This window comes from Monodelphis domestica, chromosome 2, assembly GCF_027887165.1.
Source record: "Monodelphis domestica isolate mMonDom1 chromosome 2, mMonDom1.pri, whole genome shotgun sequence".
Classification (NCBI taxonomy): Eukaryota; Metazoa; Chordata; class Mammalia; order Didelphimorphia; family Didelphidae; genus Monodelphis; species Monodelphis domestica.
Window position 1 is genome coordinate 202,230,471 of NC_077228.1, and position 13,272 is coordinate 202,243,742.

A 13,272-nucleotide genomic window follows, 5' to 3' on the forward strand; every position below is an offset into this window, starting at 1 on the left:
CTCAGCAATACAATGATCCGGGACAATTCTGAGGGACTTGTGAGAAAGAATGTTATCCACCTCCAGAGGAAGAACTGTGGGAGTCAGAATGCAGATCAAAGCATGTGATTTGTTACTTGTTTATTTGGGCATATGTTTTAGGGTTTGGGTTTTAAAAGATTATTCACTAACAAAAATCAAAAATATGAAAATAAAAATTGTAAAAATATATCAACAAAATTTATTTTAAAAATAATAACTAGAATTGGGACAACCACAGACTAGAGAAGTGAAGCATATTACTTCAGACCCCACATTTAACAAGTCTCCTCTCCATTCCATCCCTGCCTGCCCACTCTCCTGGATAGATGCTCACTTCATGCCCTTTGCTAGAGTCCCTTCCTATTCTCACCACTGCCCTTTCCCCATGCCCAGTCTCTTTGTTCACTCATTCATTTTTCACTGCTCACCTTCCTTCTACTCACTATCGATTTTCTGGTTTCCTAATTCTACCCCCTAGCCAAACCAAATCATTCTTCCTTCTATCATTCCCATGGCCTTTAGAAACCCCCTCCTTACCAAGTCATCTTGATTTGATCAAGAAAAATGAAGTAGAAAACTCTGGTTCCATATGACCAGGTCAAAGGCACACTTCTGATCAAGACCTTCCACCCTTTTATATATTAAATAAAGGCCTCCAAGCCCATGTTCATTCATTTTTCAGTTGATTCTTTTTGTGACCCACATGAGGTTTTCTTGGCAAAGATACTGGAATGATTTGCCATTTCCTTCTCCATCTTATTTTACAGATGAGGAAACTGAGGCAAACAGGGTAAAGTGACTTGCCCAGGGTCACATAGCTAGTAAATGTAATCTGAGGCCAGATTTGCACTGGGGAAGATGAGTCTTCCTGCCTCTACTCTCAGAGCCACCTTAACTGTGCCTCTCCCACTAGCCATTCACACCTCAATTTTATACCTCTCTTCTTTGATAGTCTTTTTTACATGAATTAAAGCCTGTTCATCCATTTAAGGCTTTAAGGGTTAGCAATATCATTAATAAACATCTATGTGTGTGCTTTTGGACAAAGAAAAGGAAGGGAGGTCAGGATAGACCTAGATCTATGTTGATAGACTGGGGAATTGTTGAGGCAAAGGGATAAAATGACTAGATGGAGAATGAGATAGAGAGGGAAACTGGGCAAGGGTCTAGTTGACTAAAGCAGAGTGTAGATCATTTAATTAATTGTATTTTGGAAGATTATGGACCAACACTTGGTAAGTACAATAAAACACAGGTAAATACAGGAGGCTCCAGTTGATACATTTTTAATTCTAATTTTTTTTAAACCTTATTTTCTATAAGGCAAAAAAGTAGTAAGGGGTAGGCAGTGGGGGGATAAGTGACTTGCCCAAGGTCACACAGCTAGTAAAGGTCTGTAGCAGGATTTGAACTCATATATTCTGGCCTCAAAATCCCCCGTCTTCTCTGTTCCCCCTGTGATGTTGCTGTATATTGTTCCCTCTTCTCCTCCCTTCTCCCCTGATAGATATTAAGTCCCTTGAAGGCAAGGGTTTTTAAAGTGCTCTGTATCCCAGAATCTAGCACAGTGCCTGGCACAGAGTAATCAATTAATAAATGCTTGTTGGATTGGTTTGGCATCTGCTGGAAAGAAGCCTTGAGGGCCAAATGAAATTCACCCAGGTGAGCACGGGGGAGAAGAGGGCACACTCTCCTTGTCTGATTTGCCCCAGAAACTCTGGCTCACCGTGGTAGAGGGAGGCTGGCAGAGGGGCCAACCTTGGTACGAGGCGGCCCCCTGGAGGGGAGATGGAAGGGGGTGAGAGGAACCCAACTTCTAGGGCTGCTGATTGACATCTAGGAGGGACCTAGAGAAGCCGGCAGTGGGTAGGGAAAGGGAAAGAGAAAATGCCCTGTTGGTATAACAAACACAAGTCCCCAAATCGCGGAGATTAGATAAGAGATTGGGGTTGGGGTTGACCCCTTCTGCAGACATCCTGGAGCACAAGCTTCCCCGCCAGTTGGTGGCGGGGGTGTGCGCAGACGGGCATATGTGCATGGAGGCGTCTTATGGATGGATGATGTGACCCGATGGGCCCTCGGAGTCTCGGATCCTTTGAGTCTCAGGTTTCTGTACTATGGCCCCAGGGGGAGTCCCGGGTGGGTGGGGCTGCTGTCAAGTCTCCCCGTCTTTCTTCCCTCTGTGTCGTGATGTCCTGGGCGAGGCACAGTGCCTGACCAGGTTGGGCAGGTTGGCGCGCCCCGAATGGCACCTGTGCCCGGTCACCAGCCCCACCCACAGCCCTTTGAAGTGAGGTGACACCCACCTTGCACAGACTCACCCCCAATACCTCTTCGGAAATAGGTGGGATGTCCTCTAGGGCTTGGGGGAAGGGAGAACCCATTTCCTGACTCCTTCTATCCCCAGAGAGACCGAAAGGGAAGGACATTCCACACTGGGGTACTCCCTCGGGGGAAGACCGATCCTTTCCTTGTGCCTACTCTGTGTCTCTGCTTCAGAACCCCTGGGGAGCGCGAGATGGAACTGAGGCTCTTGATATTGGGGATGGGGATAGGGAGGAGATTCAGGGTTCAGCTTGGAAGGAATGGTGGGCTCCGTATCAAAAATGGAGTTGTTTAGTCCTTTCCGTTGTGTCCGACTCTTTGTGACCCTGTTGGGGGTTTTCTTGATAAAGATCCGAGAGTAGCTCCTATTCCCTTCTCTAACTCAGTTTACAGACTCAGAAATAGAAGTAGAGAGAATGAAGTGACTTACACAGAGTCACACAGCTCGTGGTAAGTGCTCAAAGTCAGATGTGAACTGACGTCCTCCTGGCTCCAGACCCGGGGGTCTATCCCCTGGGCCACCTCGATGCCCTGGATGTCCGAGAGAGGGGCTCCTTATCAGGAAGGAGGCCTCATGGTCAGGGATGGGGGCTTGTTGTCGGGACCCTCATCTGGATCCATCCCAAGCTCACAAGATCTCTCCAGCTCCTGAATGCTTTCTTCGCTCCAATTTTCTGTGAAGTTTGCTTCTCTTTTCTCAACCTGCCTGGCATCAGCTGTGCCTGATGCCACTCCTGCCTTGGCTGGCACACCTGGGCTTAACATCCAGGGTCGCTGATCCCCTCAGCAGAGGTTCCTAGAAGCCCATGAAGGAGCCCTGACAGAACCACTCCACCCCCCGGGATAGGATGGGGTGGGGGAGATCTCTAGTACCCTCCCAAGCACTTTTTAATCTTCCAAATATTTATTTGTCCATGAACCCTATCTCAGAGACCTGCAGTTTCCAAAATTATATATTTCCAAGTCTCCCCTGAACTGCACACACACCCAGAATCCTTCTCTAGGACCAAAGTGGTTAAAGATATCAGGGAGTCAGGATGACTGGGTCCTGGTTCTTCTCCTGCTCCTAATTATAACTGTATGACCTTGGGTAAGTCAAGTCACCCTTCTTTCTTCCTTTGCAAACAATTTTTGAGGATTTTTTATTATATTTTGAGTGGTTTTGAGGGGATGATCTCCAGTTATTTTGACTTGAATATCCCATCATTCCTGAAAACCAGACAGAAAGAAGTCTTATGTTCTTCTCCTACTGCCTGGTTTCTATTAGAATTAGTTTAAAAAGGGGGCAGCTGGGTAGCTCAGTGGATTGAGAACCAGGCCTAGAGACTGGAGGTCCTAGGTTCAAATCTGGCCTCAGACACTTCCCAGCTGTGTGACCCTGGGCAAGTCACTTCACCCCCATTGCTTAGCCCTTACCACTCTTCTGCCTTGGAGCCAATACACAGTATTGATTCCAAGATGGAAGGTAAGGGTTAAAAAAAAAAAAAAGAATTAGTTTAAAAAACCCAAACCCTTACCTTCCATGTTAGAATCGATGCTGTATATTGGTTCCAAGGCAGAAGAAAAGTTAGGACTAGGTAATGGGGGTTAAGTGACTTGTCCAGGGTCACATAGCTTGTAAGCATCTGGGGCTCCATTTGAAAAAGTATCCAAGGTTAGATTTGAACCCAGGACCTCCCATCTTTACTTCTGGCTCTCAATCTACTGAACCACCTAACTGTCCCCTCAAATTAGTCATTAAAAAATCCTATTGGATAAGAAGCTTCCTAAGGTAGGACCCCTCCTTCCTCTAAGACCTCTCCCTTGTAGCCTTGGAGTCTTTTCCATTCCTACTGTCTGAGCTAGAATGGGCCCCAGAGGTAGACAAGGTTAGAAGTTAATTAGGGCACAATGATATTATTATTTTTAACCAAATGCTTCTTTTTTTAATGCTAGAAAATTCTGCTTTCTGTGACTCAACGATTTTTTCTTTTGCAATCAGCCAGATGGTTGGTGTTATAGAGAAGGCTCAAACCTGCTGGGGAATACTAACTCTGAGGGGGTAAAATATCTGAACCTGGCCTGGGGTTGACTGATGCTTTCTCTGGACTCTGACGTTTCTAGAAGCCTAGTGCAGACAAGGTCAGTAGCATACACTGTTCCTACATACCATGTTTGCATTAGCTCACCTGATGTTTACACCAGTTCTGAGAGGTTAGTTCTTTGGGTTATTATTATCTCCACTTTACAGATGGAGAAAATGAGGTCCCTAGAAAGTATTAGAAACAGGTCGAATTTGAACTGAGGTCTCTTTTTTTGCCCCTGGGTCTTTAGTTAGTGGCATGATCCATATCATGGGTTTATAGATTTAGAATTGAGAGGAGAGCATGTAGGTGACCGTGGATAGAGAAGCAGGCCTAGAGACAGGAAGTCTTGGTTCATATGTAGCCTCAGAAACTTCTAAGCTGTGTGACCCTGGACAAGTCACTTAATCTCAATTGCCTAGCTTTTATCACTCTTCTGCGTTAGAATCAGTACTGATTCTAAGATAGGAGATAAGGGTTAAAAAAGAAAAAGAGAGAGAGAGAGAGAGAGACAGAGAGACAGAGAGAGAGACAGAGAGAGAGACAGACAGACAGAGACAGAGAGAGACAGACAGAGCCAGAGAGAGACAGACAGACAGACAGAGACAGAGAGACAGAGACAGAGAGACAGGCAGAAAGAGAGAGAGAGAGACAGAGAGAGAGAGACAGGCAGAGAGAGAGAGAGAGAGAGAGAGAGAGAGAGAGAGAGAGAGAGAGAGAGAGAGAGAGAGAGAGAAAGGGAACTGGAAGGAACCTTAAATGTCATTAGGTCCAACTCCTTCATTTTAGAGATGAGGAAACTGAGGCTCATAGAGGTTGCCCAAGGCCACATGACCACCAAATTTCTACGTGGAGACTTGATTCCAGGTCTTCTTGACTTCCTATCTGCCACACTATGCTATTTCTCTATCCTGGCCCTCAGTTTGCAACTCAGTCCTGAATTACTTGAGCCCACCATGCTCCCCTTGGCATCAGAACTTACAGCCACTCACCTCTTGTGGGACCAACTCTTTGAGTAAGATCTGGCCTCTGCCCAGGGGCCCTTGGGGGGACGTGCCCTTTCAGGGGAGGGTGACAGGGAACAGCAGTGATCTGCTCCCCTCTGGCCATTGTGGCGTCTGGTTTGGCTTCAGAGGGCTGTACCAGACTGGCCCAGCATACTGGGGCAGTGTCCTGCCCTGGGGTACAAGTGAAGGGGATGAGATGAGAGGCTCAGTCCTCTTTCCTACAAAGAAGTCAAAGGGAGTTGGGGATTCCCACAGAATTCCTAAAACTCCTTTGGAGCCAGCAGGACCAGAAAAGGGGAGGGTATAGGGAGTAGGTGGGGCAGCTGCCTACCTGTGCTGGGGACCCCACCCTAGCCCAGGCTGTCAAATCAAAGGGACGCGCTGGCTCCCTCTCCCGAGGCCTATGGGAACTAACCCAGCCACATTCTTCCCCTGTAGCCAGTGGCATCCTAGTTAAAGGCACAGTGGCTCCTTTTCTTGCCCCTTTCCCCTTGGCTCTATCCCTCTTGCCTTTTATCTCTGTTCCAGGGCCCCTCCTCCAGGAAGTCTGCCCTGACTTCTCCCACTCAACCCCATTGCCTCATCCCTTCCCAGTCTCTTCAGCACTGAGGGCCATAGCTGAGCTTATAGAAAGCCTGCCCTGGTCTTTTTCCTTCTGGCCTTATCTAAGACTTTAAGTCCTACTTCCTCAGATAGTCCAGAAAATCCCAAGGATAATAGGTGCCATGTCTTCTTCCTCCCTCCCCTCCCCTCTTGTCCAGCACAGACCTCTGCCCAGAGTGAGTGAAGGGCTGTAGTAGAAAGCAAAGTCAGTTCATTGATATGCCTCATAGGAGCTTAGATTTTAGAGTTGGGCTTCAAGGCTAATCATTTTATTCAGGATATAACTGAGACCCAGAGAATGACTTTACCAAGGTCATCCAGGCAGTAAAAACAGATTTGAACCTAAGTCCCCTGACCCTAAACCCAGTGCTCTTTCCATAAAACCATCCCCTATCAGAACTGATAGCAGATCCTGGAGATGGTTATTTCTTCATTTCCACCAGTATCCTAGAATGGAAGAATGGTTAGAGACCATCTAATCTAACTCTCCCATTTTATAGGTGAAGAAACAAAGGTCCAGATAGGGGAAGGTTATTGGAGATAAGGAGACATCAACACTGCTTATCAACATCATGAGAGGACCTGGATTTGAATCTCACCTTTGCTGGTTATCATATGTGTGATCTTGGGAAAATTAAATAATCTGTCTGACCATCAGTTTCTTCATCTGTAAAATAATGGGGTTGAAATGGCTATCCTTTAGGGGAAGCTAGATGGCACAGTAGATGGAGCTTTAAGACTGGAGTTGGAAGGATGTGGGTTCAAATTCAGTCTCAGATCCTTCCTAGTTGTGTGACTCTGGACACATTTGGATGGGAGTCATTTAACTCTATTTGCCCAGCCCCTGCCCCTCTGTCTTTTTTTTTTTAATCCATTCTTTCCATTTTAGACTCAATACTACAAATGCAGAAGAGCAGTAAGGGCTAGGAAATGGTGGTTAAGTGATTTATCGAAGGCCAGGGAACTAAAAAGCATCTAAGGACAAAATTGACCCTGGGACCTCCCATTCCCAGCCTTGTCTTAAGAGTGGTCACTAAGGCAGAAAGTAAGGGTTTAAGAAAAAAGAAATCATTTTCCTCCCACAATTCTTTGTTTCTCTGAAATTACTGCCTTTTGTGAACTACATTTTCTCTTCTGTAAAATAATGGCCCTTGAGGTCCCTTCCTGCTCTAAAATCCTACAAAATAAAAAAGGGAAAGCATGGTGCTATTTCTCCTCTCTCCAGTCCCTGGAGATAGAGTGCAAAAAAACTTCTTCCCAGCAGCAGCAGCAGCACCACCAGCAATGCCGCAGGCTTGAAGCCCTACTTCCTCCTCTGAATCTGGTGGGCAGAAGATCTCTGTTGAATCTTGGCTATGTCACTTATGAGCTGTGTGACCCTAGTTTAGTCACTTAACCCTTCTTCCGTTTAACTTCTTCATCTGCAGCTTGGGGATGACAATCCCTACGCCGGCTAATTGGGAAGGGCATTCTGAAGATGGGGGAAGAGAATGTCCTTAGTATCCGCTAGGCAGAGGGGCTCTTATTACTGGTATTACTCTCCTAGTCAGTTACACGTCCTCTCCCACCATTCTGCAGCGAAGGGGATCCGTACCTAGAACAGCCAAGCCGCCGCCACCGCCGCCGCCGCGGGGCGAAGCGGCGGAGTGGGACCATCTCAGCTGGGTCGAAGCACCCGGCACCCAGTACATACTTGGATGAAAACTGGGGGAGGGAACCATACTCGGTTTCTAACCCAAGGCATTCAGAGCAGAAATGTTTCCCGGTGGAGTCAGGGATGAGTGTGTCTCCAAAGGGGCCAGGAGACAGCAGGTTTGAGCAGGAGGGCTGGTGCGGGAGCCCCGGGGCGCAGGCTGGCCCTCACATACCAGCGCTCCTCCCGCCTGCCTGTCGGCCCGAGTCCCCGGCTCCTGACCTCGGTCCACACGCCACCCAGGAGAGAGAGCCCCAAATCCCAGCCTGGAGGGGTGAGGAGGGGTGGGGAGTGCGGAAAGAGGTCACTGGTTGACAACAAGGCCGTGACATGGGGAGGGATCAAGCTCCGGCAGGGGAGAGGGGGTGGGGGGCAGAGGGTGGGGCAGCAGCTCCCTTCTTATCCTCAGGGTGGGGCCCGGCAGGCTCCCTGGAACATGAAACCTGCCTGGAGTTTCTGAGTCTTGGGGAAAGAGTTTCCAGGGGATGGAGGTTAGGCTGAGGGAAGGGCTTGGTGCGTTTCAAAGGGCTGGGCTGGGGGAGGGCGGATGACTTTTGGATACTGGGGCATTTCCTTTCCTTGGAGTTGCAGAACAAGAGGATCAGGGACAGGTGGGAGGGGTTGGGCTCTGAGGCAGGAGGATAGACAGGATGACTTCCAGCCCGACCATTCTGAGGGATCAGCAGGATCCCATGGCCAGACATCCATAAAATGATAAGAGCTGACATCGACACACCGACTGTCTCCTTTGGTCTGTTTCAAAAAGAAATTCTTCTCTTTGGCGGTTAAAGCTCTCCCCAACATGACCTCTTCCTACCTTTCCACACAGCCTAGGGTCTGTGCATGTTGCCTATTTGCTCTTCCTCACCCAAGATGCTCCATTTCCAGGCTCCATGTCTTTGCCCTGGCTGTTTCCAAGCCTGCTATGCCCTTCCTCCTCTTTTCCAGCTCTTTGGAATTGCCAGTTTTTTTCCCTTAGGAACTCAACTGAAGCACTATGTCCCACACAAAGCCCCCCCCCCCACTAGTGTCCTCCTTTTCCAAACTGCCTTATATTCATTTTGTATGTTTTCTGCAGATGCTTTTTTACTTTAAAAAAATTTTAATAACAAATTTCCACATTTTCCAAAGTCATATGATCCATGTTGTCTCCCTCCCTTCTTCACTGCCCTATCCCGGGCCTGACAAGCCATTCCATCTGGGTTAGACATCTGAGTGTGCTTATATGTGTACATGATGGCTCCCTACAAAGAATGGAAGCTCCATGGGAGCAGGAACTATTTTTCTTTTGCTCTGTATCTCTACACCTTAGCAACTTTGTTCTTGTTCAGTCCCTTCAGTCACATCCAACCCTTTGTGACCCCGTTTGGGGTTTTCTTGGCAAAGATACTGGACTAGTTTGCCATTTCCTTCTGCTCCTTTGACAGATGAGGAAACTGGGGCAAACAGGGTGAAGTGACTTGCCCAGGGTCACATAACTAGGAAGTGTCTGAGGCTGGATTTGAACTCAGATCTTCCTCACTCTAGGGTTGGTCCTCTATCCACTGTGCCACCTACTTACCTCCTAGCACTTATCAGGTATTTAATAAATGTTTGGTGATTAATTGGTACAACAGCTACCAATATCTCTGACTTTACAGATGAGAAGCCTGAAGCTCAGAGACAATGAGTAGATAGTCTATAGTCACACAGCCAGTAAATGTCAGAAGTAGGATTTGAATTCAGTCTCTCCTGAATAATAGTCCTTTGCAGTTTCCAATGCATCATCTCTTCTGTAGGAGGTGGCATTGCTCCATGGATAGATGCCGGACTTACGAGTCAGGAAGACCTGAGTTCAAATCCATTTCAGTTAGTAGGTGTATGATCCTGGGTAAATCACTTAAATTTTCTGGGTCTCAATTTCTCCCTCTGTAAAATGGGAAGAATAATAATATCTCTGACTTCATGAGGATTAAAAGCCCTTTGCAGATCTTAGAGGCCACAGAGTCTAGTCTGGGTCTCTCAGCCCCCAGTTTAGATTTAGATCTTCTGCCCCCACCCAAAGTAGCCAGCTTTCTCTTCCACTATTCCCCTCCATGAACCCTCTGCTCCAGTCAAGCCAAGCTTCTTACTACTCCCAGAACACACCAGAATAGGCAGTTCAGGAACAGATACGGTCAACATTTAGGGAGCTAAAGGATACAGTTGATAGAGTTCTGGGCCTGAAGTCAGGAAGACTGGAGTTCACTTTCTAGCTGTATGACCCTGAACAAGTCACTTAACTCTGCCTCAGTTTCCTCATCTGTAAAATGGCAAACCACTCAACTATCTCTGCCAAGAGAACCCCAAATGGGATCACCAAGGGGTAGATAAGAATGAACAACAATAACAGTCAGCATAGACGAGAGTAGTCAGGGAAACCTTGGAGGAAGAGAGAGGCTTAAGCAGGATCTTGAAGGATGGGTAGGATTAAGGACAGACAGAAGGAGGAAGTAAGGTATAAAATAAAGGAAAAATCAGATTGAAGGCAAAGATAGAAGAATGAGAACCATAAATAAAAACAAGCAAACAAATTATAAAGGGTTATGTAAAGTGCAAGCTTTAATGATATAAAAGCCATCTTGGGACTAGGATGACCTGCCTCTGACATCTCCTGGCTGTGTAATCTTGGGCAAATCACTTAACTTCTATGTTCTGGACAATTCTTCCAAGAGTCTAGAGGACAGAACAAGTGAGGACTGCCACGAATAGAGGCAATCTCCTCATCTGGGAGATCCCTAAACCAATGGGGATATATCATATCCCTGTATATACACCAGGTTATGGGGCAGCTAGGTGATGCATTGGTTAGAGTGCTGGGTCTGGATTCAGGAAGACTCATCTTCTTGAGTTCGTATCTGGCTTTGGACACTTACTAGTGGTGCCAAGTCACCTTTCCCTCTTTGCCTCAGTTTCCTCATCTGTCAAGTGAGCTAGAGAAGGAAATGGCGAACCACTCCAGGAGCTTTGCCAAGAAAACCCCAAATGGGGTCATGGAGAGTTGGACGTGGCTGAAATGATTGTATAACAAAATGCCAGACTGGGTCCCCCAATCCCATTCCATTGTGGTGTAAGAGAGTCTGATATCCAGAGGGAATCAGGTAGGTTGTCTAAATGAAAGAAGGCAGTGACCCTAAAAGAATTGGAAATTCCTCAGCTTCTCATGTCTGTGTAGGGCTCTGTGTAGCCTTTGGGAGCATTGGGGGAGGGTGTTAGAGGTGGGTGAGGGGCAGGCTGATGGGCGGTTTGTGGAATGGGAAGCGCCAGGTTATGCACAGCTATGATCCAAGGATAAGATGCTAAACTCAGGAGACCCAAGTTTGAATCTTGACTCAGATATTTACTATGATGATCCTGGGCAAATCCTTTAACTTCTTACCCTTTGTGGGAAATGTGTTTAAAGTGGATTATTATTATTCCCTGCAGGGAAATATGTTCTTGGAGAAGAACTGGGGCTTGGAGAGGCAGAGACAAAGGAGGTGGGGCCAAGGCAAATAGGAGCTCAATTCACATCCATTTATTAGGCACCTACTGCCAAGCAAGAAGAGACAGCTTGGTGCCAAATTAGATAGAGTGCCAGGACTGGAGTCAGGAAAACCTGAGTTCAAATGTGGCCTCAGTCACTAGCCCTGGACCCCGTTTGCCTCAGTTTCCTTGTCTGTAAAATGAGCTGGAGAAGGAAATGGCAAACCATTCCAGCATCTCTGTCAAAAAATTCTCAAATGGGGTCACAGAGTCAGACATGACTGAAAATGACTGAGTTTTCTGAACTAGCAAAAAGGGTGAGATGAAAAGAGTGCCAGGCCTAGAGTAAGGAAGACAGCTTCTGAAGTTCAAATCTGGTCTCAGAAACTTACTAGCTGTGTGACTCTGGGCAAGTCATTTAACCCTGTTTGCCTAAAAAAGCCCTTCCTCCTTTTCATAACAGAGGGACTATGTAGCCCAGTGAAACTATGAGCTAAGCCATGCAGGGTAACCCAAGACTGACAGGTCATGTGGAGAACTCTGACAAAAGAAGGCAATCCACTGGAAAAGGAAATGGTAGACCATTCCAATATCTTTGTCAAAAAAAAACCCTTGAAAAGAATAAGTTCATTGAGTCACAAAGAATCGAACATAATTGAACTACAACCAGTAAGAAAGATGCTGTTCTTGGGGGAATGTAGGGAGCAGAGCTAGAAGAAGGTAGAGATATAAAATCAAACTAAACAATTCCTGCCTTCAGAGAGCTTTCATTTCTAGTGGTGGAGTGCTCAGGGTTCAAGAAAAATAGAAGAGACAACTGGAAGCTCAAGGGAAGAACTGTCTTCCCCAGGGAGGTAGCAAATGAGCTGAAACTTGAAGACAGCCTCCATTGACAGCTTTTGGGGTTGGTTTTTGTTTGTTTGCTTTTGTTGTTATTTGATCGAGTCTGATTCTTCATGACCCCATAGACCATAGCTATCCATAGGATTTTCTTGGCAATAAGGAACAAAGAATAGGATGATGTCAGAAAGAGCTGGAAAGACCTGCATGAACTGATGCAGAGTGAAATAAGCAGAACCAAGAGAACATTGTACATAGTAGCAGCAATAGTGTGGAAAGATCACCTGTGATAGACTTAGTTACTTTCAACAATATAATGATCCAGGACAATTCTGAGGGACTTAAGAGAAAGAAAGCTGTCCACCTTGGAGAAAGAACTGTGGGAGTGGAAATGTAGATGAAAACATATGATTTGTCACTTGTTTATTTGGGTATATGTTTTAGGGTTTTGGTTCTATAAGATTATTCACTTATCAAAATAAATAATATGGAAATGTTTGTGTGGTAATATATGTATAATCCAGCTTGAATTGCTTGTCAGCTCCAGGAGTGGGGAGGGAAGAAGGAAGGGAGACAATATGGATCCTTTGGAAAACGTATGTGGAAATTTGTCATTAAAACAAAAAAATTAATAAAGAAATAAAAAATATTTTCTTGGCAAGGATTCTGGAATGGTTTGCTATTTCCTTCTCCAGTGGAGTCTTTTGTTTGGCAATCACAGGTTAAGTGACTTGCCCAGGGTCACACAGCTAATAATAGCAGCTACTTTCCAGAGTTGTTGGGAAGATCAACAGAAATATTTGTAAAGTCCTTAGCACAATGTTTGACATAAAGTGGGAATTAATAAATTCTTTTTTCCTTCCTTCTTTCTCCACCATCCCAGGATCCTACCTTTTTTTCTATTTTTCTCCTTAAACAGAATCCAGCATGGGCTCTGTCCACAGTTTGGGGCATAGATGGACAGCTAACTCACACAAGAGGAGACAGAGCCTGGACTTGTGATTCCATTCATAGAAGGGATTCCCAGGTGAGCAAACTCCCTCCACCAGTGTGGGTTGGTAGCTATCCTGCTCTTTAGAGAGCTGCCTAGTGCCCCCAGAGCTAAGGGAATTGCCCAGGGCTACACAACAATAAAGTGCCAGTGGTAAGACTTGAATTCAGGTCTTCCTGATATCTGAAGCCAGTGCATCCCTTGGATGCACAGATCCATCAATCAATTTTGCCTTGTAGGAGTCTC